The sequence below is a fragment of the Amblyomma americanum genome, chromosome 11 (assembly GCF_052857255.1).
Source record: "Amblyomma americanum isolate KBUSLIRL-KWMA chromosome 11, ASM5285725v1, whole genome shotgun sequence".
NCBI lineage: Eukaryota > Metazoa > Arthropoda > Arachnida > Ixodida > Ixodidae > Amblyomma > Amblyomma americanum.
This window is the reverse complement of record NC_135507.1, coordinates 19,758,462-19,786,331: the sequence shown is the minus strand read 5'-3', so window position 1 is coordinate 19,786,331 and position 27,870 is coordinate 19,758,462. Positions and strand designations below refer to the sequence as shown.

Sequence of the window (27,870 nt, the reverse complement as noted above, 5' to 3'; positions counted from 1 at the left end):
TAACTTTATGCCTAATTCGCTCAAGACAAAGTCAGGGGAGGACAGCGGGAACTACTTCCGTCCCGGCTTACAGGAAAACCTCCGCTCAAGCCACAATTCTGTACACATTCTGTTGCAAACGTCGGTAGTGAAGAGGATCTAACCGCAAGGAGATTCGGAAAGGAGAAAGGGGCTTTCTCTCTCTGAGTATCTATCCTGTTTGAATTTCTGTACCGCGCGGCCGTTGCGACCGCCACGCATCCTCTGCGTGTGTTTCGCGAACTCCGTCAGCTGCGCGTTATCTCGGGAAACTCGGAAGAGACCAAGTGGAAGAAATGGACCTGGGCGGGGCATGTTATCCGGAAGCGAGACAACCGTTGGTCCTTAAGGGTAACGGAATGGATTCCAAGAGATGGCAAGAGTAGCAGGCGGCGGCAGAAGGTTAGGGGGGCGGATGAGATTAAGAAGTTTGCGGGCATACGGTGCGCGCAGCAGGCAAAGGACAGGGTTAATTGGAGAGACATGGGAGAGGCCTTTGCCCTGCAATGGGTGTAGTCTGGCTGATGATAATGTTGGTGGTGGTTGTGACGTTAGATTCAAAGGCAACGAGCTGGTAGTGGTTGACCGTTTAGCCCTACATCCAACCTGGTGCTGCTCAAGAAGACCATTGAATTAAAAGAAATGCAGAAGGCTACGGTTGTTCCTTTTATCTGTTTGAATGTATTGTTGGACTGCTTGGTGTGAGGTAGATGGGCACGTGAAGGTGGAGATTAGCCTGTGAGTTGTGAATGGTCTTTGTGGTGGGAGTGAGAGGGAAGGGGGGGGGGGTTGTCTGGGCCACGTATACCTTCGTGCGTGTCCCACTGACACGCACTGACAGCCCATCCGTGAAACTCACCAAGAAAGAACACGCCTATCTGATGTCAAAACAGCCATAACTGTGTGTGGCCACTCTCCACCATTCCTACAAAACCTTTTCCCGCCTAAAAAAATGAAACAGTTGAAAGTAAGCGCTCGTTCTGTTTGTCGTCTCTCTGCTCCAGATCATTCGGTCAAACCTATTGCTTCACTGTAAGAATCCTACTGACAAGCATGAATGCTTCGTTAGTATATCAAAAACGGTTTCCTTGTGACAGTTCACAAACATCATGGCTGCAACGCAGCTGCGACAGTAGGCATGAGGAGCGCATACTGTAGGCATATAAGTTCCGCTTTGCGGTCCTGTTGCAATTCGCCCCACTGTCCGAGCTTGTGCTCCGTCTGCAGACCATTTAGTTGACGCTGCATTCTCGCGCGTGATGAAATGAGTGACGTGCTCACCGTGTGCCTGTCCTCGGCGAGCTCTGCCGTCCGAAGCTGAACACGTCCTGCACCTCTAATCATCCAACGCGGCGCTCGGGTACAGTTGTGACCTGCGCAAGTTCGTTACGGGGCTTCAAACAGCAGCCTCTTGGCAGCCGTGACGTCACACGTTTCTACAGCATGCGGTTAGCCTGGTGCCAGCTACGGCGCGCCCCTGCTTCACAGTAGACGCTCGTTGCGTTCGTCGTCTCTCTGTCTCAGGCAGTTCTGCCAAAGTTAACCCTTCCATTGCAAAAATCATCCTGAAAATCATTATTGGGCTGTTAACATACCAAAAATGGTTGCCTTGTGAAAGTTCATAAGCATTTGGTTACAGCACAACTGTGAGAGTATGAGGAGCACATGCTAAACCCATCTAAGAAGAAATGTCAGGGTTTTAACTCGGTTAAACCTAAAGTACTCAAGGATTCGACGAAAATTTGTCTGGTCAGGCATAGAAGTGAAAAAAAAGTTTTTTTGCAGTCACTGACCAAGTCAAGCAATGATGAAAGACGTTTTGGAACCGGTACGGTTTCCTTGTTTCAATGAGGCGGACAAAGCAAGTAGGGGAATTTTAAGCTACTATAGAGCGAAAGCACTGGTTTTGGGCTGCACTTCACTGCCTTTGGTTCAAATAGGCCAAGGTCAAATTTCGTGAGTGGCCCGGGCCATATTTTGGAAAAGGCCAGACCAAATTTGCAAGTCGCCATCGTGTTTGGCACGGTAAATTATGATTGGACATCGATTTTGGTACAAATCGCCCAAGCTCAAATTTCGGGGGTGGCCCGGGTCAAATTCTGGAAATACTCCGGTCGAAACTTGGAGGTCGCCAGCGTGCTCGGAATGGTCAATTATTGTTGGACATCAATTTTGGTACAAATCGCCCAAGGTCAAATTTTGGGGGTGGCCGGGGGCAAATTCTGTGAACGGCCTGGGCCACCTTTACAAGTCGCGATCGTGTTGGACACGGTCAAATTTAGGGTTGGATGGGCCAGATTTTAGCTATGTATTTTGAAGCGAAAAGCTTCACTACGCTAGGTAGAGCAGTCGTCGGGTAGGGCGGAGAATGGCCTTCAAAGACCTTCAATCCGGCTTCAAAGACGTGGCTTGGCGTCTGTAACGTTGACTGCGTTCTGCACAACGGATAGGCAACGCGCCCATCCTGTCACGCTAAAGGAGGCGGTTAATGGTTGATGGCGAGAGGTTGGTCAACCAATCGACCTTTGCGATCGCGTTCAACTATTAACCGGTGCGACCTATTCGCCGTGTGGGCGCGTTTGACTTTGAACCGGCCCTGAACCACGTGACAGCTATAACGTCACTCAGCCGCCGCTGACGCCGAAACCGAGCGCTCGCCTCTTGTTTCTATAGGCCGTCGGTGTTCATTGTGTTCATTGACGCTGGCGTTGACTATGTTGACTGTAACCTCATCTGGGCTCCCGGCCACCAGGTACTCCAGGGCAATGAGTTAGCCGATCAGGCGGCCCGCGCGCTCTCTCCCCGGGCACTCACACTTGCTCAGGAAGCCTACTCCGAGCCTACCAAATCAACATTCAAAGACATCACTACATTCAAGGACATCACTACGTATTATGAGGACAGTCATCGTTGCTTGGGCGATTTGTACGAAAATGGATGTCCAACCATAATTGACCATGCCGAGCACGCTGGCGACCTCCAAATTTGTCCGGGGTATTAACAGAATTTGACCCAGGCCACCCCCGAAACTTGAACGGCTTCTTAAAATTTTTACAAATACAATGCTGTGCCCGGCAGTATTGAAACACGAATTCAGAATTTGATGGTGGCTGCAGGCAGTGCGCGGTGGCGTTTTCAGACATTTTCCATATAGTCTGGGCCTGCCCTTCTAATCCCCACACTTCTCCCACCCTTCTAGGGAGGCCTGGGAGGCGGCGCTGCTCAGCTGCCATGACCTACAGTCCCAACGGACCATGGTCGCCAGTGCGCGAGCGGCGCTAGACGCCATTGGGGCTCAGGAATAGGAGCTCCACCTAGATTTGTGAGAACCTGGACCATATGACCTGGGCCCAACCACCTTCTCGTAACTAATAAATGTTTACCACCACCACCAAACCGAGCGTTCGCCTCTTGTTTCTGTCGGCCGTCGGTGTTCATTGACTTCGGCGTTGAGTCCGATGATTTTGAGGAAAGGAAGGGCGTGGCGGTACGCTTGGCTCAGTGGGCGGCTCAATCGCGCTTTGAGGTACGTGGCGCTGGTGTGAGAGACACGTGGGTTGCATGCATTAGCGCTGACAGCGTTGTGGCAGACACGCGGCACTGCAGCAATAGGCCCCACTATTCATTGGCTGGACAACCTTTGGCGATGAACCATTAACTGCCACCTGCCAGGGTGTTAGGGTTAGCGCGCTGGCTACCCAGTGTGCGGAACGCACTCACTTGCCTGATACAGCACAGCTTTCGCTCTCTAACCAGGTTCAGCAGTAGTCAAACAGCAGCTAATTTTTATGCTTAGTTTGGTTTAATGTGGCGTCGCTGTTGCTAGGAAACGACACAAGTACAAACGTACGTACGGTGGTTACAAGATTTTTGGTCGGTGTTGGCGAGTATATGTTTGCTTTCGCGCTAAAATTTTACTCTCCGCAGTCCTTCTGCTACTCGCCCAACTGCCCGTGTTCGTGCTTCGTCTACAGACCATATAGTTGACGCCGCGGCATTCTCGCGCGTGATGAAACGAGTGACGTGCTCACCGTGTGCCTGTCCTCGGCGAGCTCTGTCGCCCAAAGCTGCACTTGGAGCTGCGTGGAGAACACGTCCTGCACCTCCAGTCATCCAACGCCGCGCTCTCGTACGGTCATGACCTGCACATATTCGTTACGGAGGCTTGAGACAGCAGCCACTTGGAAGCAGTGACGTCAGACGTTCCCATAGCACCCGGTTAGCCCGGTGTCAGGTATGGCGCGCCCCTGCTGCAGCTGAGTCTCTCAAGAAGTGAAGTGCGGACTGCATCGTCCCTTAGTATATAAAATAGCTTGCGGCTTCACTCTCCTGTATTAGAATCTGTGGTATGTAGTTTTGAGACCAGCAAAACAGGATGCCGAGGTATTTTCTCGGCTCAGATGTGGTATAATAGTTCATTAGTCTGTGCCGCCACCGTGTAACATACCGTGTGTGGCGCAGACAAACTGTGGCAGCCTGCCGAAAGGATACCAATGTGCACAGGGCATAGGTCCTGGTGGCGCAGTCATCTGTATTGACATGGACACGTTCCGAAACAGGCTTTCTTTGCTCGGACCCTTTCGTCAACAGCGGCTACAGGACTAGTCTCACACTGTTGAGGACCCTCGGAACACCACTGAAACGACAGCGCTTCACACCTGATGCTGGGCCTTTCATGTTCTCAAGAAGCTGCAAGCGAGAGAGGACTAGTGCCTTTCAGAATATTAGGTGGAAATAAGTGCGTGTTATTTCATCCCTTAGAGCGGTTCAGGCGAAAACACTGTAAACAAGCGTTCATTCCTCTGCCGCAGGAAGCGCGGGAGACACTGTCGAACGGCGCGGCTTCACGGCTCCAGTCCGAATGAAGCTTTAAGCGCGGATGGCTCGAAGATAGGAGCGTCCCCTTTGAAACGGGTTGATGGCAGTCGCCACCATATTCGGCTATTTCTTTCCTTTACATTTCTTTAACAGTGGAGCAAACCCGTTCATAAATTCTCCATTTTCTTTAAATACAACTATAATGCGAAAGCATTATATGCCCCCATCGGGAGAAAAAGTGGCGTCCGCAGAGCCCGGAAATGAAAATGTGAGAGCCCCACCAAAGTCAAATAGCGTCACACCATGTCACCTGACACCATGATTCGTGCTCACGTGAGCGTATGTCGAATTGTGGAAGGGGGAAGTGTCGTCAGGGTGATATGCAAAAAGTGACGCCGTAATTAAGTCACATGACTAGTCTTAACATGTGCCGTCAGAATAGCATGCAAAAAAGTGACATGCTTTCGCAACCCTACACGTAAGCGGACCTAAGTGCCTTCAGACTTTTTTTTTAACCGACACTTCTAACCTTACGTCACCTCTCTACTTTTGAGCCACCAATCTTCCAATCACTTTTTGCTAACTTCCGCCGCAGATTAATTCACATGACCATTTTTATCTCTAAATCCTAGGGTCTATTTTCCGCGCTATCTGATTCTATGCACTGGGTAAGCAAGAAAAGGCTACTCTATAGGCGACCCCCGCTTCTGAAGTTTTCCATGCATCTCATTACTGTCTGTCCATTACAGCATCTTTAATTTCGCCCCCTGCACTGCCAGCCTGTACATGACACACGTCATCGTAATCGATCTGAATGATTGTATGTGCATACTGTCTCTTTTTCTTTTATCAATCAAATTCATTTTACTCTTGCGCCTGCTGTCAGGAATTTGCTTATCATTGTTTCTAATGCTTTCAACAACGTTTCCATGCTTCTTGGACCAAGTTCATTAATCAGCTTGAATTGCATTTCGTCTCTCCCTGCGGATGTGGATTTAGGAATATTTGCTTCCGCCTTTGTAGTTAAGATTTGTCAGTTTTTAGCCCCTTTCTATTCTGCTGTCCCGTGTTGCTCTCTCATTTTTGGAGATTACCCTATCGTCGCTCCTAAATGGCTCGGCTGTAACTCATGTTATGTAGTTGACAGCGTCGTCTAGCTCCCTCTCAACATTTTCTTTTAGCGTCGGGAGTTTGTTCCTGCATTCTTTGATTATTTTTACCTAGACAGCTTATATGGTACAAGAATTTTCTTGCCCCACGTTTAGCTGCATCGCGATCTTCAGCCAATCAGAGATCAGTGGGCTGCTTTATTTTACTTTGGACGAGGACCTGTACATGCAGTTTATCGATAAGATTCCCATTTTCCGTCTATTTCTTCTTGAGATAACTGAGCCTTTTTTTTCTTCTCTCTGTTCCCTTGAAGCCACTGATCGTTTATTTGTTTCATTCATTTATGGATATTGCGACCTTGTGAACAAAGCCATAGTGGGCGGGAGGAAGATTTGAAAGATACAAAAATGAAGGCTTAATTTCGTTTTACGTTAATTTTCTTATTCCACTAGCTTCGTGCCTATCCTGTTTCCTTCCCGGCGGTTTGCAACTTCTACTCGTTTCATCTTCGTACTGATGGGTAGTTCGAATTATAATCCCACTCCTCCATAGGGCGCCTCTCTATTTCTTCCTCAACGCCAGCAGCTACCAGTGCTATTAGTTCGTCGTTCAATTTTGCGTTCCTGTTTTGTGTTTTCCACATTTCTCTTTTGATCAGGGCTCCCATCTGCAGAATAATACGTTTACGATCACTTCCCAGATTGTACTCCCCTTCGTTCATCTATTTACATTTTTGTAAGCTTGCTGTACAGAGTATTTCACGTCACTTTGGCCATGGAAGGATAAAAAAAAGTGATTTATCAAAGCTCGATGAAACCAACGGCATATTGTTTCCGGGCATGTCGCGCTTCTTAAAGTTTCTTTAGAATTGTGCTTAATTATTTAAGTAGCTGAGGTGAATTAAGCAAATTTTTTAATAATCACTTTAGGTCCCATGCCTTTCGTTAAGTTTGTAAGGGGAGTTGAGAGAGAACCGATCCAGTTTTTTGCAGCAACGTACTCCTACGTGGTCCTTCTTCCGCCAATTAAAGCCCGCGAAATATGCAAAAAACACGTGACTGCCCACATACACTACCACATTCCAGCGATCCCAACCGTGTTTTGAAGGAATGAAACGTCCGCGCTGACCGCACCCAAATGAGCGGCCGCCACTAGTTCGATGGGCGACAAAATGATAAATATATAAAAATACGGAGGCTGCATTGAAATATTTGACTTCACTGCTTTTCTTCACTTTTCTTCTTTTGTCTACGCGATGGCGGTCGACAGTCTCCCTCGCACTTATCGCAGATCACAGCGCGCGCTTTGCAATGTTCAGGAAGAATGTGCTGGTGTGCATACATTAAGACTGCTGAGAGTGGCGTCGGCCGGTCACTACTAGTCGGCGAGCGCGCCCGCGGGCTGTGTTCAAATGCTGAAAAAAAGGACCACTTAAAAGATAAGTTGCTACAAAAAAACAAACTGGACAGGTTGTTGCGTGACCACCCTCTTAAACTTCACGAAACGCGTGCGACACTAAAATTTTGCCTAATTATTTTAATCACCCAATTTTTAAAACACTCTGAAGAGCATCACACGACAGGAAACAATATGGCGTTGGTTTCACCTAGCTCCGGTGCGCTACTTCTTTTTAATCCTTAATTCAAGTTACCTGAAGCACCCTGTAGATTCCGAGCAACATTAGGCAGTAGCCAAGGGTTGTTGGCCTGTACCGGAATTCCCACCTGATCCGGCTCTGGCATTTGGTTTTGGTCTTTACCCTAAGTTGCTCTGATCACAGAGGTCTAGCATTAACTTCCCTTTGTAATCTATGTATCCATACTGATCCTCGATGTAATCATTTGTGTCCCCCAATTGAATAATATCGGCACCATCTCAACTATTTTATGCCGTAAATAATTGAGGCACTAAACTTGGTCCTTGTCGTCTTGCCTGCATTTGCCCCCTGTCCACAAATAAACTATGCCTGAACCATTTCCTTTTACTGGAAACTGTTCCAGATAAGAGCACATGTTCTTTGCAAGTTGATTTGAATACGAAAGAATTACTAGTCCCATTACTGGAAAAGCCGGCGACGTATGTGCGTAGTCAAAGATGGAACACAAAATCTCAGCGATGGTAGAAAAACAAGGTGACGTCATCAAGCGGCCGTATGACGCACACAGCAAGCCGAGCACCACCACTTCAGGCAATCCTGTATATGTCGAAAGTCTATATGTTCTCGCCGCTGACCACTTCTATTGTGGTGCCATTTTCTCAACATTCGAGTCGAAATTGTAATGCAACCGTCTGTCGTATACAGCGTTCCGGTGTGTAGCTTGTGCTAGTAAGTTGGAGGCTAGCTTGCGATAGGGATTCGAACGGACGACATGTTCACCTTCAGTTGCATGCCTTCCCAGACTCTCTACCTCTTGCTTAAAGCATGGTTGAGGTGTCCATCGAGACGTGAGACACTTACTGTGCCACTTAATTCCTATCCTAAAAAAACCCAGGGACAGTAATGCTTCCATATTACCACACGTAAGCAGTCTCAAGTGTGTCTTCCGGTTTTTTTTTCATTCCTTAGCAATTTGTACTAACTGTATTCCCCGTTAATACAGGTACTGCACGTAACGTCAGATAGGTTGAGCATCAAGCCAGGTGAAAGCTTGTGCCCATAGAAAACTGGTGGGCAGCCGGCGGCACTGGGGATCGAACCCCCACCTCCCTCATGCGAGACGGTTGATCAAATCACAGGGGATTACGGAACGTTCGGTGGCGCCTGTTTGTGGAATTTTTTTCTAACTTTGGAAATGGGAACGTTTTTCCCGAAACCCATCTGCACATCAAATCAGCGTCATCCCCCTCCTCTACCCGTTCAAGCCGCGTTCCCTTTAGGTTCACAAATCCCTCACGGTCCCTGTACAGAGCCTTCTTTTGCTCGACCATGTCATCACCACTTCATTATTTCTATAGCAAAAATGGTCAGAATGTGCACAGGTTCAAACAGTATGCAGACACGTGTTCAGATGAATTCAGTTTGCTGCAAAAACCGACCGACTGTTTCAGATCGAACGACACATGACACACGAATAAGCTCTGAAAGCCTAGCTGTCGGTTCCAATAACCTGGCCGCTAGAAAAACTAAGTTCTGCTCCCCGCAACGCGCCTAACCTAACTGTATAGCCTGCACCGATTAAAATATTAAAGGAAAGAAACACATCTATTTGACGTTGCTCACGCCGTTCCCACTCTCAGCCCGTCCGCCCCCGGTCGCCACGTGCAATAATAATAATAATAATAATAATAATAATAATAATAATAATAATAATAATAATAATAATAATAATAATAATAATAATAATAATAATTGGTTTTTGGGGAAAGGAGAAAAACAGTGCGGCAACAAAGGACGAAAGTAGACAAGGCCAGGAGGGACTTAACTGTAGGTATATTCGAAAAATAAAAACACAACATTCTCTTTTTTTCACAGGCAGTCGTGCAAGCGCTAAAAACCCACCAAACACTGATACTTGAATCAAGAGCATCAATATACGTTCACAGTTGAACGACTACACAAGGATTTCGCACGAACGTTTCTCGGTCTTTGTGAACGTGTTGGGCTTCAGTAAAGGCAAAGCAGGCCGCCGCGAATCGCGCTGCGTGGTGATCTGACGGGGTTTGTCTAGTCTCGCCAAGCACAATGCTGTGTTTGTTGTTTGATTTTATTCGTACAGACAGCGTCACGATCATCATCATCATCATTATGTTACGATTGCAGAAGGACAAAGGCCCTCCCACAGACGTGAACCCTGCCTTCCGCCAGGTGCCACCGTCCTACACTCGCAAACTTCTTAATCTTATCTAACCACTTGGCTTTCTGCCACCCCCTGTATATGTTCACCTTCCCTTGGAATCGACAATTTTACGCTAAGCGACCAAAGCTTATCTGCTCTCCGCCTTATACACTTTTTATGCCAATTTCCCCTTCATTATTTCAGCCAATATCTTTTTAACGGCCATTCTTACGTAACATGCTACAGACTTGGCCAAGCATGGACCAAGCAGCTAGAGAGGCATACAACGGAAATGTTTACTTCAGGCGAAACTTAAAGCGTCGCGACGAGGTCAGAGGAGGCTGCAAGCTTATCAGTAAAGAACAGGGAGGAAGGGCAGCACGAAGTGGATGCGTGGGCAACCGCTAACAGCCTTGGTGTAACGGAAAGAGACGCGATCGATAAGTGCCACGACGGATTGAAACTCACCGTAACACGTCATTGCGTTGTCTCAGTCTTCCTTCTCATGATGCTATTCCGTTACAGACGTGGAAACGACACTAAACTGTAGCTGCTTTATGTTTTCAAGTTACCAATGCCGACTGACACTTTTCTTGCAAAGTGCCTTTGTTTTGTCAGCAGAGTACATAGAAGCCTATAGCTAGCAACATTTTTCCCGCCGACACGCCACTCTCGTGGACTCAGAAAAGATATCTTAGAAAGAATTTTCTTTCTGTATCAAATAACTTACGGCTGCTATAGCTTTGGATGTGGCAAAGTGAGTTCCTAGCTGTGACATGCTCTTTTCAGGCTGTAAAGTGATGACTTCTTCAATTAACGTCCTTTCCTTTTTTCTCCAAGACTATAGATGCACCACACTCATGCCAGAAGCCTCTCCCGGATCCATCCGGGAGCCCGCACTCCCACCTGCTCTCTCTGCACTCAGCCACACGCCGCCCTCACCCTCACCCTCGCCCTGGAGCACCTGACCAGCTGGGAGGAATGGGAGGCCCTGTTGCGGACCCGGACACGCAGAAGGTCGCGAAAAACAGGGCCGCCGGCGTCATGGGCCATCATGGACTCATGAACGTCCGAATGCAGTGGGGTCGTGCGGGGGCCCAAGGGCCTACGTGCCCAAAACACCATTAGGTCTAATAAAGTTTTTCCTCCTGCTCATGCCACAAACAGATTCGCTACTTCCGTTGTAATCAGTTTACTAGCTGTCCTGACAGGCCTTCCCTCACCCAAAGAACGATGAGTAGGTAAATTCAGTTAATTAGGTCACCCGCTCACGCTGCCGCCCCTGGTAACGAGTCGGCTCACGAGCTAGCCAGAGATCTCTGCTTCCGGGCAGCCGTCGAGCCTCCAGCACACTGGGCATACGACGAGCGTCTGCAAAATTACGGGGAAATCATCGACCAATTTTAAATTTAGACGTAGACAAGTACCCCCGCCAGATGTTTGCCTAAATAACAGAGATGCTATCGCGTAGAGGCGGCTTCAAACTAACACCTTCATGAACCTGGTCTGGGCGTTTCACGTGCTACCAGAGATTAGGGAGAAGGATCAGTGCAAACACTGTGGGGCGAGAAGGACCCTCGACTCCATAATTTGGGCGTGCCCACAATCCCTAGAAGCGGGACAAAATATAGTAAGTAGAGAAGCCTGGGAGAGTCTCCTGCAGAGCGCGGACCCTACCATCCAGTGACGCACCATCCATGTGTGGCGGAAGAGGCCGCAACTAGCCAAGGGCTGCCTGCCAGCAGCATCTAATCCGCAGGCGCACGACTCCCCGTCTTCGCATGCGTGCCTTCCGGAGCCGGGGAAGGAGGCGCCTTTTTTCAGATGGAAATAAAGGTTCCTTGAAGGTATTGGTGAGCGCTACCAAAATACGGAAAGAAACGAACACACAGGACAAAGTGCTGTGTTCGTCCCTTTGCGTATTTTGGTAGCGCTCACCAATACCTTCATGGATGCATTTCCAACTAGCCCAAGTTGTAGCTCTTTTGAAATAAGGGTTGCTTCAATCTATAAATCAATCCTCAGGCCTCATCGCGTTGACTCTGGGGCCAACGCTACCTCCAGGTGTCTCTTCCAGAGTTCCCGAAGCCACGGAGGTATGTACTTTCAGGCCGATACTGACAGCACCGTCGACCGCTCACTTCAACACGCTCAGCATGCACGCTTTGATTGTTCAAAAGAGGTTCGGGGGCTGTAGAACACGGCAGAGAAAGAGCACAGTCAAGTGTGCGTTTTTTACTTCATGTTTCGTGGGCTTTCTTTGAATGCTGGGAAAATGGACTACGCACGAGGTACCGCCTTTTCCAGAAAAACGGATAGGATAGGATAGGAAAACTTTTAATGTCCAACAGAAAGAGGGTAGCCAGAGGGCTACTCGCCTAGACGACGGGTTTTCTTTTTACTGTCCCCTCGCCTCTATCATTTCACTTCTGCAAACTGCCTGCTATCCTTCATTTCCGCTGCCCCAGTTCAGGTGCCGCCGCCGTAGTGATGGCAGATGCCGGGGTTAGCAAAAATCTTTTACAAATTCCTTTTTGTTTTTATTTTACATTAAACACTTACTACTGGAACTACTTTTTGGACGTTTAGCGGAGCACTTTTGTCACTTCTTGAGCTCTTATTTGAGAACAAAATTGATGAAAGCGCGCTTGTGCAAATAATTAAAATTACAAATTTTGCATAAATAATTTCAGCTAGTTGAGTGTTTACGCGAAATATAAAAAAGATACTCTGAGTTGCGCCAGATGATGGAAAACAATATGTCGTTGGTATCACGCGTCCACGGCACACCACTTTTTTTTTTAGCGCAATAAGAGTCTCGAAATTCCTATCCAACAATCAATTCGGCTTTCGTTCCAATCTCTGGGCACAAGACGTACTCCTATTCCTGATAAAAAAACTCATTCTACAACTCAAAGCACACGGCTAGCACAAGCGCAGTTCTCGCCCCGGACCTTTAAAAAAGCCTTAGACAATATTCGCACCATGCCACCACGGGCTGCGGGTCGTACATATTGCGCTACATCCAAGCTTTCTTAACACAATGAACGGCCCAAACCAACTCGGCGCTATATCATCACCTTCATTCTCCCTCCCGAACCGGGGCACTCCACAAGGAACCATTCTCTCCTTCCTCCTATTTAATGTAGCCCTAGCCCTGTTGGTCAAAGAGTTCAGCAACATACCTGACCTCCAAGCGGCAATTACGCTGACGTCATCACCTTATGGACCACTTAAGACTCCATGGGAGAGGTGCAAGACACTTTACAATTGGCAGGTAATATCAACACCTCAAACCTGACAAATAGTGTCCTTAATTGGTCCTCGCTCAAATCGGAACTGCTGATGATCAGACCCCTTTCCCGGTATCCACGCATACACCTCCGAATGTACGACGACCGCATAGCCCTGGTCAATAGACTCCTTGGACTCCAACGTCCCTGACTCCATAGGTCCTCGGACTATATTATACAGGACTTTGGATGCAACCTTCACTCTACAACTACTATGCAAGCAAACCAAAAAAATCGCGGGCCTAAGCCGCAGAGTAGCCACACGCAACCACGACTTTTCGGAGAGGGAAACTTAATATGACATACGCCCTCTTCAGTCAAGGGGCTGGTGAGCCGCTTGACTTATGACATTCATTACCACTTCCCCCCCGCCCCCCCCCCCCCCAAAAAAAACGAAACAAGACAAAGCTTAACTTTTTATTAAAAAGGCGACGACATCAGCGCTCCGCCTATCGCAGTCAGCACAGATCACTACTCGTAACGGGCTCCTGCAAAACTATCTCGGAACTGCTCGAAGCCCAACGAAGCAACCAGATACTTCGACTAAACCGCACAGAAACCAGCCAACACCTACGGCGTCATCGCCTGGCCCCCTTCACATGCTCACCTGCCCTCTGCAATCAACTCAACCCACCTTACATCCAGGACCAACTGCTTACCGTATACCTCTGTCCAGAAATATGAACCCCGAGCTATGGGGAACTTGCGCTGAAGTTTGCCATGTCGATTGCAGCGCCATAACACACTGCCTAGCGAGAAAAGCAAGCAGTTTTGGGTAGTACGCTTAGTACTTTTCCGCGCCACCTTCAGACGCTTACTGGCGTGAGCCTCCGCGCTCTGTCGAAGGCGCACGTTCCGTTCGTCAGCTATCTGGGCTGCGCGGATAGAAGATAGGCAATGAATGCTGTCAGCCAAGCGCGGGTATCTAATCACGCAGAATGTGTTCTCGCGTTTGCAGCGGCCCAAGCGGCTGACAAAAGTAGTTTTAGTCACCGAATGGAACAATTGCAGTGCCACCTTTTCAGCGCAGGTTCTCCATATACACAGGAGCAGACGCCAGGCCAGAGCTGAGTATTACACTAAACACTGCAGACGTAGACCCGATATCTAGGTAGACGCGGCTGAACACACCCTGTCTGGCTATACTACCGCTGTCGCCGCCCATCGGGGATGGCACCATCGCGGCTGAAGGCGCAGTCATCGCCGTGCTGCTGATACATGCTTACGACCCCAACGTCACGAATATCTGCACCGTCTCCCAAGCTGCTACTGTCACAATCAGCAAAGCATTATCAAATCAACCGCCTGACACACTCTCGCATTAGGGCACACGCTGATCCAGGAGATAACCCTCACACGGGTTCCTGCGCATGCCTCGATCCCCGGTAATAAGCGCGTTTATGCGCTGGCTCGAGAACTATCCTTCCGGGCCCCGAATGATGGGACACCCAGACCCACGCAGGGAACCTCGCGCCCTCTACTCACGTAGCATCCAATCACCACTTATTAGAAAAGCAGCCGCTCGCCCTCCCACAGCCTCACCATGCACTAAATTAAAAATGCGGTGCCGTCTGGCGGCAATGCAGACAAACTGCTACATCTCACCGTACCTCCTTCATCGCAACCACCCTACCTTGACCTTCTTACTCTGTTCAACATGTGGTCACCTTCATACACTACCTGTGGGAATGCCCCAACCTATCGAAGTTCCTCCTATACCCAACCCATCCACCTCCTCACGGGATGCGACTCTGCGAGTTGCTCAACCAGCTGGCCAAACATGGTAAGTGTACACAGCTCTCCGTGAAGGCCAGGCCCCTGGACTCTTGGACAATTAGGAGCCCACCCTTGATGACCTTTTGGTATTTTTTAAAAATAAAATTGTCCGTCCCCCCACCCTTCACACACGTGCCAAATGCGATACGCTGGCCACACTCCGGTAGCAATGAATATTAGAACAATCTATAAAAACGTTATGTAAGTTGAGTAACATTGTTACATTGAAATGTTAAATTAACGTTGAATGTTATTAAATAAAAGGCTATATGTTACATCTAAAAATGAGTTTAGCATTGAAAGTAAATATTATTCTAATCCTGACTTTTAAATGTTGTGAAGTTAAACAAGAACAGGTAATGTTATATTTTGTAGCATAAACATTCCTTTAACGTTCAATGTAAGCAGAATTTGATGATTGTTTTTAAACATTATCATGTTTCAGTCATACCTATAAAACAATAAAAATTTATTTCGAGCACTGGGTTCCAGAGGGCTGTCCACAAATTTTATAGTAAACAATTTTTTTTCAGCTAGCAGTACTTCGCAACCAATTCTCAGATGATGCCCGCCATAGGTAACGTGCACATGCAACCCCATTACTTTGTTAGAAAACTTCGCTTATTACCCTTTCGCCACTATCACTCATAGGACGCCCCTCAGTAATGGCCGTATAAGCTCGACGACATTGCATCCTTGCGGAGGTGAGTCTATACTAGTTTCATGTTGTGCCCTGTTGTGGAAAAAGTATCGCCATCGCTGCTGGCCCTTGCAAAGCATGGTTTATGGGGGTTCAACGTCCCAAAGCGATTCAGGCTATGAGGGACGCCATTGTGAACGGCTGCGCAAATTTTGACCACCTGGGGTTCTTTAACGTGCACTAACATCGCACAGTATACAGGCCTCTAGAATTTCGCCACCATCGAAATTCGACCGCCGCGGCCGGGATCGAACCCATGTCTTTCGGGTCAGATGAAGAGCGCAGTAACCACTGAGCGACCGTGGCGTCCCCGATCCTTGCATAGCGTTGATAAAATTAATTGTCACACTGGTGGGCCTGCATGCTTGAGCAGGGTTGCCTCATTATTTTCGACAAATGTTACATTTGTGTTGTTTAAATGTCTACTTAATGTTAGGAGAAGGTCATTTGCACTTTTATCTGTAACGTGAAGAAAATGTTGAAAGCGTGAAGAAAGCGCGTGAACGTGAAGAAAGCGCGTCGGCGAATGCACGCGCTGAAGTGAATGCTGAGCAGGATAGTATATAGTCTGTCGATTTGCAGGCGATTACTTTAGGCCTAATTCACTCAAGACAAAGTCAGGAGGAGGACAGCGGGAGCTACTTCCGTCCCGGCTTATAGAAAAACCTCCGCTGAATTGCTCACCTACTCACTACAGCTCAATAAACGTTTTTCTTCCTTCCGATGAAGCCATAATTCCGTACGCATTCCGTTGCAAACGTCTGTAGTGAAGAAGATCTAACCGCAAGGAGATTCTGAAAGGAGAAACGGGCTCTGGCCATCTCTTTTAGACTATCATTTTTGAATTTGTGACCCGCACTGCCGTTGCAACCACCACGCATCCTCTGCGTGTGTTTCGCGAACTCCGTTAGCTGCGCGTTATCTTGGGCGCTGTCGCCTGCTTTGCGACGCCGTTCGCAGACACTTTGGCGCCGTGTTCCAACTTGTGTTCGTGATTTCGGTGCTGCGACAACTACGTACGGTGGTGTTTGGTTTTGTGCTCGTGACCTTCGAAACTGCGAAGAGTGCCGCGAGACCCGCACGGATACGACGGGAACCGCTGCCTGCGCTCGCCTTCTCGGGTGTCACCGCTGATTTCGGAGCCGTTCATCATGAACAATGATTTAGTCACTTCCCATGACGAAACAGTCATCGGGTTTCGTACGCAAGAGTAGGCATATCGTGGGAAACGATTATGGAAGCGTATGTTAATTGAACTTTATTGGTGTCGCATATATCAGCATAGAGAGTGAAGGGCATTGCGTTATAGTAGTTTGCTTTCACGCGTTTACGCAAGTACTAAACATTTTTTGCAATCGACTACAATTGTGAGCTACATCGTGCATGCATTAAATTGCGTGCACTCACTGTGCACTGACTGATCCTTCCGTATCGCTTGAAAATTGTGCGAGGATGATCGCATATGTAATACGTGAATGATGCACGAAATGATATAGCTAAAATGTCAGTTGCTCAGTTTGAGCTAAATGTCAGTTTGAGATAAATTTGACACCTCTGGTGCATCGACACACATAACCTGTATTGTAGAGATTGCTGTGTTCTATACACGTTGTAAGGTTTCTGGCGACAGCCCGCCTGGTTCAGCTGCGTAGTCGGCCCGGGACGCCTGCAGCCGGGGTCACTGCACGGCGATAGGCATCTTTGTTCCCACGGCCGGTCCCCGCTTGGTTTATTGGATTCGAGACGGAGGACTCTGCTGCCGTTTGTAAACAACATTGTTCTCGGAAGGTCGACCGTGCGGTATGGAGGCAGCTAGCGACCGCCAAAACCGAACAGGGGTGGCTCACCCCTTCAACTGTGCCTGCTCGCCGGCGCCTCGCCCATTCGGACTTCCTGGAAGACATGTCCGGCTTGACAGCGTGAGAACTGTCGTTCGGACGCGAAGACAACGCTCTCTCTGGTGGGGGAGATTGCCCAGCGGCACCCTCTCTCTCCGGCGAGGCATGTGACGGGGCCTGTCCCTATGTGAAGTGGTGTGTGTGTACGACAGCGCAAGTTAGGCCACGCCCAACCTGGCGAACACCTCCTCGAACCTGGGGAATCCTAGGGACCGGGCCCTTTTTAAACCGGACGACGAGTGTCATGAGAAGAAATCCTCGATCATCCTCAGATCTCAGATCCTCCGACCTTCCCCCATCACCCTCCGATGGGTTCCTAAATCTTATAAATATAAAATAAACCCCCTGTACAGTTTCCTTCATAACCAAGTCCGCCAACGTCATTCGGAGAAGGGACCTGCGGCGCTGAAAGAGTCAGCTCACTAAATGACTCCTCATCTCCAAAAAATGGTTGGCAGCAGCTGGGATGGACCGTGCGACATCGTGCTTTCTCAACCGGTAAGCGTTTCGGCGTTTCGCTATAGGATTCGCTAGCCTTCACATTTTGAGAGAATAATCTAGAATCACTGGGAAGTGTATGTCAACTGAGAAAGGGTAATCTCACGACATTTTGAAGATAGCATTGCCAAAGCGGAGAAAGCGTTGTGATGGACCTTATGAAATTGTCAAAGTCAAGGACTTGCTGTTGTTATGCGAGGAACTGCCAATAGAAGTACAGGGCAAAATTACAAAACTTGAAATATGCAAGACAATTCAAAAACACGTAGAGGACGATCAGCTGGTAGATACGTGGAATTTGGTACAGGAAGAAAAAAGAAAAAGGGAAGCGGAATGGGAAAAAGAGAAAGAACGGCAAAAGTGGGAAGCTGAAAAAGAAGAAAGAAATCTAAAACGATTGCAGCTTGAAAGCGAAAATCGAAAAAAAAAGGCGACAGTACGAGAGCCGGGTCTCCTGAAAGAGCAAGCGATGTACAATCATATAGAATGAACAGATTCCTGCAGCACCATGAAAGTGGAAGGGACATAGGATTGTACATGGGAAACTTTGAGAGAACTTGCGAAAGGGAGAACTTTGCTCGCAGTACATGGCCACAACGGCTTCTGACACTCTTGCCATGTGAAGTAGCTGAAGCCATAGCGAGACTTAGCACACAAGACGCAGCTGACTACAAAAAAGTCAAAGCCAGCTTGCTGAAAAGGCACGGCTGTCAGCCGAAGCTTTCCGACAGCGCTCCAGGAACACAATGAAAAACGATAGCGAGGGCTATCCGGATTTCGCGTATGGCCTAAAGACGAATCTGCTAGAGTGGCTAAAAGGAGCCGAGGTTTATGAAAGCCGAGACAAAATCATCGAGTGTTTTTGCCTTGAGCAATTTTACCGAAGCATTCCCCAAATGGTGAAACTCTGGGTTCAAGACAGGGAAAAAGTCGACACAGTTGAAAAGGCCACTGAGCTAGCAGAAGAGTACGTTTCGCGCAGAAGGTTGAGCACTGAAGAGGGTGCGTCACACGCTCGAAACGCGATGCGAGATAAAGGGCCTAGCAGAAAGACGCGAAGTGCTAGAAGTTCGGAGCAATCGGAAGCAACGAAGGTAGCGCCAGAAAAGCGTGAAGAACAGGCAAAGAGACAGGGAGCAGACAAAGCCGAAACAACAGAGTTTGAGGCTAGTAGGCCATTTCGTTGCTACAACTGCAATGATGTCGGGCACTGCAGCCAAGTGTACAAAGCAACGTTTGGTGTCCTCGTGCGTCGAGGAATTACGCCGAAAATATAGAGCTCCTTAAGCCATACCTGCACGAGCTGCACGTTAACGGGAAACCGTGCAGGGCGCTACGTGATAGCGCCGCGACGATGGACGTTGTCCACCCGTCTTACGTTTCCGCGGACGATTTTACGGGAGAAGACTCGTGGATAAAACAGGCAGTAGAAGAACACAGTGTATGCCTTCTCATAGCTAGAGTGAAATTTTGTGGACCGTTTGGAGAGCTAATCACTGAGGCCGCAGTTTCGAAGGCCGTGTCACTTCAATATCCTTACCTCTTCTCGAATCGATCAGACCAATTGCTACGCGAGAGAGGCCAGAAGCTCGGAAGCGGGGTGATACAAGCTTTGACAAGGTCGAAAACTCGTCAGCTCGCATCTCAACTAAGTCAGGTTCCCGAACCTCAGGTAGCCAGAGACGCACCAGCCAGCATATCATTGCAAACAAATGAGGACGGAAGGGAACCAACGAGGAATGAAAGCCAGACAGCTGACCGAGCAGATGAGCGACCAGGGACTTCAACCGGTAGAGGAGGCAGTCGGTAGAGGAGTCGTCGGTAGAGGAGGCAGAAAACGCTGAAGGATCCGTTTTATCTCCAACATCGCGTAGTTTTGATCGCCTTCTGCAGGTGAGCAGGGAGTCCCTAATAAAAGAACAGAAGCAGGATCCCACTTTGGAAAGACTGCACCTTACAGCTAAAGAGGGCATCGCGAGACGCAACATAACGATGCATGAGAAGGGAGGCTTACTATACCGACACTACCAGGACAGAAAAGTCAAAACATATGATCAGCTGGTCGTGCCCGAAAAATACAGAGCGGGCATTCTGAGTCTGCCACGGAAATGGCTGGGCAGGACATCTGGGAATCAATAAAACAAAGGAGCGGTTATTAATAGAATATTATTGGCCGGGTTGTTTCAAAGATGCAGAACGCTACGTAAAATCATGCGATGCGTGCCAGCGCGTGTGCAAGCCGGGAGAGACATGGAAGGCTCCACTGAAAATTGTTCCATTGATCCCGGAACCCTTCTGCCGGCTTGTAATAGACACAGTAGGCCCTTTGCCTAAAACGAAATCAGGCTATATGTACTTGCTTACTATGCTATGTCCCGCCACAAAATTTCCCGAAGCAATTCTGTTGAAGGACTTGAGCTCCACAGAAATAGTTGATGTCCTTTTGTTAGTGTTCGCGAGAATAGGATTTCCGGCCGAAATCCAAGCCGATCAGGCGACGGTCTTTACAGGCGCCTTGACGACCACATTCCTAGAAAGATGCGGAATAAAACTGTTATACAGCCCGGTGTATCATCCTCAGTCCAACAGTGCAGAGAAATGGCATTCGGTGCTTAAGCGGGTGCTACGCGCTCTTTGTTATGAGCATAAAGCAGACTGGGAGGATTGTCTGCCGGCCACACTTTTCGCTTCACGAACAGTCTCCCACGAAGCTACGGGGTTTACGCCAGCAGAACTCGTGTACGGAAGAGCCCTCTGCTCTCCCCTCCGAATGCTGAAAGAAATGTGGGAAGGGACAGGAGAGAACCAGACAGTGGTTCAGTACGTGCTTCAGCGACTGGACCGCCTTAACAACACGAGGGAATTAGTAAACCGAAATATGAAAGCTGCCTAGGAGGCCGCCAAGGTCTATTATGACAAAAACGCGCGCCTTCGAGGTTTCACCGCGGGTGATCGCGTGATGATCCTCCGGCCATCGAGAAAAAACAAGCTGGAAGTTCACTGGGATGGTCCAGTAGAAGTGTTGCAACCACTTTCAGAGACGAATTACGCGCTAAGGGTTCCAGGCAGGGGAAAGCAGGTGAGAATCTATCACTGCAATCTGATGAAGCCGTTCGTGGAACGCAGCGGGATCGTCAATCTGACTCTAAATGAACCAGATGAGCTGGACAGCGAGAGACAGGGTTGGAAGGGAGGTGCGGACGCTACTGACAACGTGGAGAACATTCTGGCTCTCTCCGTGAATGCAGATTTTCTATGCGGGGCCCAGGTCGACACGCTAAAGCAGTTGTTGAGCGAACTCGCTGACCTATTTAGCAGTCGCCCGGGAAAGACACACCTCCTGACACACGAAATCGAGCTCTCCTCTGATGAGCCGGTACGGTCGAAACCCTACAGGGTATCACCGCGGCAAAAAGAACTAATGGACGCGGAAATTCAGCGCATGTTGGAGTTAGGGGTTGTGCAGCCAGCGGAAAGTCACTATACCTCACCGCTTATTCTTGTTGAGGCCCCAGGGAAATATCCTCGTCCCTGCGTGAATTATAGAAAGCTGAATGCAATTACCAGGGATCAGCTATATCCGATTCTCAACATAGAGGAAAGGACAGAAAGGGTGAGCGGCGCGAAATTCATTTCCATCCTCGATCTCGTACGAAGATATTGGAAAGTTCCCCTCTCAGAAAGCGCGAGCAGGTATGCCGCTGTCATCTCCCCAACGGGAACCTTTCGACCCTTAATGCTTAGTTTTGGGTTGAAGAATGCCCCCTACAGCTCCTCGAAACTCATGGCCATCGTATTGAAGGACATGCAGTGCTTTGCACTCCATTATTTAGACGATGTGGCTATTTTTTTTGGAAACCTGGCAAGAGCATCTAGAACACCTAAAGACCGTGTTTTCCAGTTTACGACAGGCTGGACTGACACTGAAGGCAGAAAAGTGTAGATTTGGTTGCGCTCAGGTGACGTACTTGGGCCACGTTGTAGGCCAGGGAACTAGGAGCCCATCCGAGTTAAAGATTGCCCCGATCGCAGCATTTCCGCAACCACGGACGAAAACGGACATTCGCTCCTTTTTGGGATTAGTTGGGTACTACCAGCGATATATTCCTAGCTACTAACAGCGGGCTAGTCCCTTAACTGACGCCTTGCGAAAGGGAGCACCTACTAACGTAAGTTGGGATAACCAAAAAGAAAACGCCTTCAAAAGCCTGAAGGAAGCACTCGTGTCCCGACCCTTGCTCAGGACCCCTGACTATGGGAAAGAGTTCATAGTCCAGTGTGATGCCAGTGATAGAGGGCTGGGTGCTGTCTTAAGCCAAGTTGGCTACGACCATGAAGAACACCCAGTTCTGTACATCAGCCACAAACTGACCAGTAGAGAGGAAGCGTACAGCGCTTCCGAAAAAGAATGCGCGTGTTTAGTTTGGGCAGCGCAGAAGTTGTGTTACCTGTACGGAGCAAAGTTTGTATTTGAGACTGACCATTGTCCTTTAACGTGGCTGCGACAGAAGTACCCCAAAAATGGTCGCTTGCTCAGATGGAGTCTGGCTCTCCAACAGTACAATTTCTCGGTGCGTTATAAGAAGGGGAAACTGCACGGAAATGCTGATGGCTTGAGCAGACTGATGTAAGCGGGAGAACCAAGAGGAACCTCCTCCTGTGTGAGTGTTTTTTTTTTACTTTGTTCCGAGTAATCCGGCTGTGGCAGTTTCAAAAGGGGATGTTTCGCGCTCAGTCGGCACAAAATTAACCCAAATTTAAACAACTTTTTTAAAGTGTATTGTTGTCAATGGAAGAAGCCTGGTGATTCTCTGGCGAATTCCGAGCGCTTGCGGGTGGGGCAGTGCTTTGCTGTTTGGAACGTCCCACCTGCGCTTTCCTTTGTTGGTGGTGCTTTGGGTTCTGCTTTGGAGGCGCTGATATTGCAATCCAGGGGACCAACACGGACGACGCCATCTCATCTCTTCCTGCCCAGCGGTCGTCAACGCTGGACATACGAGATTTTTCGGGCCGCGGAGGAGCTGTAAGGTATCTGGCGACAGCCCGCCTGGTTCAGCTGCGTAGTCGGCCCGGGACGTCTGCAGCCGGGGTCACTACACGGCGATAGGCATCTTGGTTCCCACGACCGGTCCCCGCTTGGTTTATTGGATTCGAGACGGAGGACTCTGCTGCCGTTTGTAAACAACATTGTTCTCGGAAGGTTGGTTTATGGGGGTTTAACGTCCCAAAGCGACTCAGGCTATGAGAGACGCCGTAGTGAAGGGCTCCAGAAATTTTGACCACCAGGGGTTCTTTAACGTGCACTGACATCGCACAGTACACGGGCCTCTAGAATTTCGCCTCCATCGAAATTCGACCGCCGCGGCCGGGATCGAACCCGCGTCTTTCGGGCCAGCTGCCGAGCACCATAACCACTTAGCCACCGCGGCGGCTTTGTTCTCGGAAGATCGACCGTGCGGTACGGAGGCAGTTAGCGACCGCCAAAACCGAGCAGGGGTGGCTCACCCCTTCAACTGGGCCTGCTCGCCGGCGCCTCGCCCATTCGGACTTCCCGGAAGACGTGTCCGGCTTGACAGCGTGAGAACTGTCGTTCGGACGGGAATACAACACTCTCTCTGGTGGGGGCGATTGTCCAGCGGCACCCTCTCAATCCGGCGAGGCATGTGACGGGGGCGCGTCCCTATGTGAAGTGGTGTGTGTGTGTACGACAGCGCAAGTTAGGCCACGCCCAACCTGGCGAAGACCTCCTCGAACCTGGGGAATCCTAGGGACCGGACCCTTTTTAAACCGGACGACGAGTGCCATGAGAAGGAATCCTCGATCATGCTCAGATCTTCTCAGATCCTCCGACCTTCCCCCATCATCCTCCAATGGGTTCCTAAATCTTGTAAATAATGTAAAATAAACCCCCTGTACCGTTTCCTTCATAAACAAGTCCGGCAAGTCATTCGGAGAAGGGACGTGCGTCGCTGGAGGAGTCAGCTCACTCAAGGACCCCTCATCTCCAACAACGTACTGTATTTTGAAAAATATATATTTGTTTTTACTGAAAGTAAAGTGATGGATATATGTGTCAACAAAACTACGAAAAATGTTCTCTGTTCTCCATACATTGGCCTAGCGCTGCGGTGACCATTGTTGACCTGTAGCGCAACGAATTTTAACATGCCACAACAGCAAAGAAAGGCTGCACGAAATCCGAAGTAAAGCGCGGCGCGCGGCCGCGCGCAGCAGACGGACGACGATACACCCACCTACCAACCTCCCCTTCGGACCAGTCCGGACGTGAAGCAGGTGCCATGCGAACACTCCCGCGCCCACGTGTCTCAGCCAATATGAATGTAACTGAAGAACGAATTGGCGATTCGGTCTCTAAATCGTGGCCGCTGGAAAGTGTAGGAAGTTTCACCCCCTGATAAAGTAGTCCAACGCCATTCAATGCAGCAAGAAAGCTGAGTGCAGAACACATCCGCAAAACTAGTCACTAGGCTTGAGCAGAACGTTTAGTTGGGACTGAGAATAATAAATAAAGAATTTAGTTAACCAGCCTACTGATTAGCACGTTTCAGCTCTATTCTGATGAGCTATACCGCTGACAATGCTAAGGAGAAAAAAATGCTCTTATAACTCAAAAAGCCTATTTTAAGAAATTGCACAACATCTTCAGGGAATCACATATGTTGTTTTTGACAAAGGATGTATGCATCTTCTCGAACAGTTTCGAGCCTTCCGAAATCATATGCGGAAAACCGATATTTTGCCAGCCTTCTAATCACTTCTGGCGCGCACACGCGAGCAATGGCGAAAAGACGATGCCAAGGCGGCGCGTCGGCGGTGGTCAACAAGAATGACGAGGGGAAAGATAATCGCGCAGAGTGTTACACAATAAGATAACCGAACAAATCCTGATAGAGTTGGAACTCGGCAGCGCATCGCGTCTGCGACAGCTTGCACGAATGTGGTCCCGCTTATCCCTGTGACTGATAAAAAAAGACGAAAAATAAAAAAAGAACGCGACAATGCTTTCTAAACCGACGAGTTAATGCCGACCTGTGCGACACGCGATAGGGTTACGTATGGCAGAGCCGAATAGTTGGGAATTTCCCGCCAAGTGCTTGCAACAACGCTGCGAAGGCTCTCTGGTACTGTGTACTAATTGCGACTTATTAAACCGGTGCGTGCTCAGTTGTCAAGCTGAGGCAGAAAAATGCCCTCCGCACACAGTTCATATTAGTTCAACCTGAGTATGCTGAAGTCGCGGCGAAACTTGGGGCCTCCTCCTCGACATATGCGGTTCAGTGAAATCGATATGAAAGACGGAGCACTCGAAAGCGTGCCGATGAGAGCCAATCGCGTGCCTTCTTGTGACCCAAAAATTTAAGGCTTCTGCGATGTTATGAAGGGGAACGGCTTTTCATTCTTTAGAGAATAGCGCTCTACCATTTCTCATACACCGTGACGTCCTTTCATCCATTTCCTCCAGAGCAGGGTATCGAACCGGTATCCTCTCCCGGCTAATATCCCCGCCTTAGGTTTCCGCTCTCTTACGGGGGAATGCTTGAACCCATTGGTACGAAGGTTGGTTCCCTGCGGTAAGAAAAGTGCTTCTAATTCCTAATCTTGCATGCACTACGCGCTGAGCGACAACTTCGGTGGTTACTTCCCTTCTTGCTTTCTAGAACAGACGATCGCGTCGGGGCGTGCCTGGAAGTTCTAGATCAGTGCATCACCTCTCAGCTACACATCACTGCGTGCTGCCTATCACTGCTTGCAGTTATGCCTCCGCGACTGGCGCAAGAAATCTCCGGGGGTAAATATAGGTCCTTACGGTATGTTAGTATGTGCGTTCAACGCGCTTTCCACTCTAACGAAAGGTCGAATATTGCTAAACTCGCGAATTCAGCAGTGCGAGTTGCAGAACTAACGAATTGTAAACGCGCACTTACCGTTATAGTTTCCGAGGATGAAGCTTTGCGAAGGCGTCATCCATGTAAGCCGAGTCCACCATTTGAAGAGGCGACGCCGAAAACACCGCACTTCGATGACAAGCTGGCAGCAGTGGAACTTTCGCAGAAGTTCTTTGTCAGGCCATAACTTGACGATAGTTGCAGGGCCCCAGCTAACACAGGGTTTCACACGATATCACAGTTCGACGAGGGAAGCAAGAAGGGTTTCATTAGTTCATTCAGTGAAGGTCAATTTCCAACGACGCCACAAGTAATTAAGAAAATTGCACCCGAGCACCACTGAAAGGGCGACGCCCTGCTGCCGCCGCATTGCTGCTGCCCGTTAGGCTTAGTCCCAGTCTCGCCGATTCTCGGCAGCCGTGCCGAGAAGCGGCTGGCCTTATCTTCAGTGTTACATCGCATGTGTTCCAACTGATGCTATTGTGAAATCTTTGTTTATTTTTTAGGCGGCTGATCGCATTGTTTCACCTAAGTTTCAGGCTCTCGCACTATCGCATCGCACTCGACTGACTTTTTTCAGGCTGTTGCAAGCAAGCGCCACGTCACCTGTTCATCGCGATAGGAGAGACGGCAACAGAATATGGTTGGCTATTGACGAAACCACGCTCACTTGATCGGCTGTCCTGGAACGTTACCACAGTAAAAACAGCGAAAGAAAGCACGTTGCGAATATATGTTTCGTTCTACTAATTGGCCCTTGCCGGCCTCTAGAAGCCGAACAACTCTTTCTCTACTGTGACCACCACTTTCCTTAAAGGGTGCACCAAAGGTTAGGGGCCAGTGTTAAGGCACCAACTATGCCCATGTATTTTTTCGGCCTTCTGGCAGAAATGAATTGCGACAGAACGCATTATTCGAGTACGTTAAGCTCAAGAAGGGGAGAGAGAAATTTACAGTGACGTAGCACCAAGCGTCGAGTGTACCCTGCACAGGATTCACCAAGCGATCAGCTTCAAATTGATCCCGAGTGTACAATGTTCGCTGAAATCCTCCTTTCACTATGGCGCCGGGTCACCGGTTCTGCGATTTCTAGGGTGATCAGTGCCGCGTTGCTCGAGAAGCGAATGCTAGCACGGGGCCGAGGCTCATCGAAAAGCTCCGAAGACGGGCTAAGGAAGTGCGAGATATGAAAATAGGACGGTCAGCGTCGCATTCCAACTGCTGTCCACCAATAGTCCACGCAACGAGTGTAGAGATAGAGAGGAGAGGGGGGGGGGGAGATGGCGGCAGGAGGGTAACCAGAAGGTTGTTCTGGTTAGCTACCCTTCACTGAATGAAAGCGAATGCGAGATGCAAAAGCGAAGAGAGGGATAAGGTTAGGAGCAAGGACATCAAGTGCATGCTGCCAAATCCCAGCCTATCGCACAAGCACGGCGCCCTCAGGAACCGAAACAGCTAATGTTTTGTATGGTTTCAGGCCTGCCGATCGGTGCAGCCACTGACTAAGGATCTTTTTCTCTCTATAAGAGGGCGACGATGGCGGCGGTCTATAGTGCAAGACAGCGTTTTAGGTACGGTATTCGTTTAGCTCTCATTCTCGACCAATTAAAGTGAACATGATCCGAAAACCACGGCTAGCCCTTAGCCGAACTTTAGGGAGAGCTTGAAGTGGACTTTTAGGGCCTAATTAACCGATATATTCCGAAATAGCCAGCTGAGAAAGATACTCCAGCCAGAGTGGGATTCGAACCGGCCGTCACGTCAACAGGGGTGCTTTGTTGAGACAGAAGGACCGACGATTTTGTGGTGGGAAGGAATGCTGTCCTGCTTAGACCAAAAAGTTCAGGGGGCGTTGACCCATAGGGCAAGAGCGGCGCAGTATCGAAAGGACTCCCGGTATAAGGGGAATGAGCACGGATTTTAAGGTATTGATGTTTTAATCATCATTACCATCGTCATCTACCTCTCGACCAACGATGCAGACTATAGCACTAGTCTCTCCCGCTGCGCATTGGATACCATCGCCTTCATCATCTTCCACCCGTTGTTACTGCGCCGCCACTGTATGTGAAGGAT

The 27,870-nt window shown here is 49.0% G+C and overlaps 1 long non-coding RNA gene across 1 annotated transcript; it reads right to left on the bottom strand.

The window, feature by feature from the left end:
* Positions 1 to 1,315: 1,315 nt before the first annotated feature.
* On the bottom strand, positions 1,316 to 26,178 carry LOC144110144 (uncharacterized). Its single transcript, XR_013309714.1, has 3 exons — positions 25,834 to 26,178; positions 4,050 to 4,160; positions 1,316 to 1,391 (listed from the first exon to the last, which is right to left on the bottom strand). It is a non-coding gene; the product is annotated as an uncharacterized LOC144110144 (long non-coding RNA).
* Between the last annotated feature and the right edge of the window lie 1,692 nt (positions 26,179 to 27,870).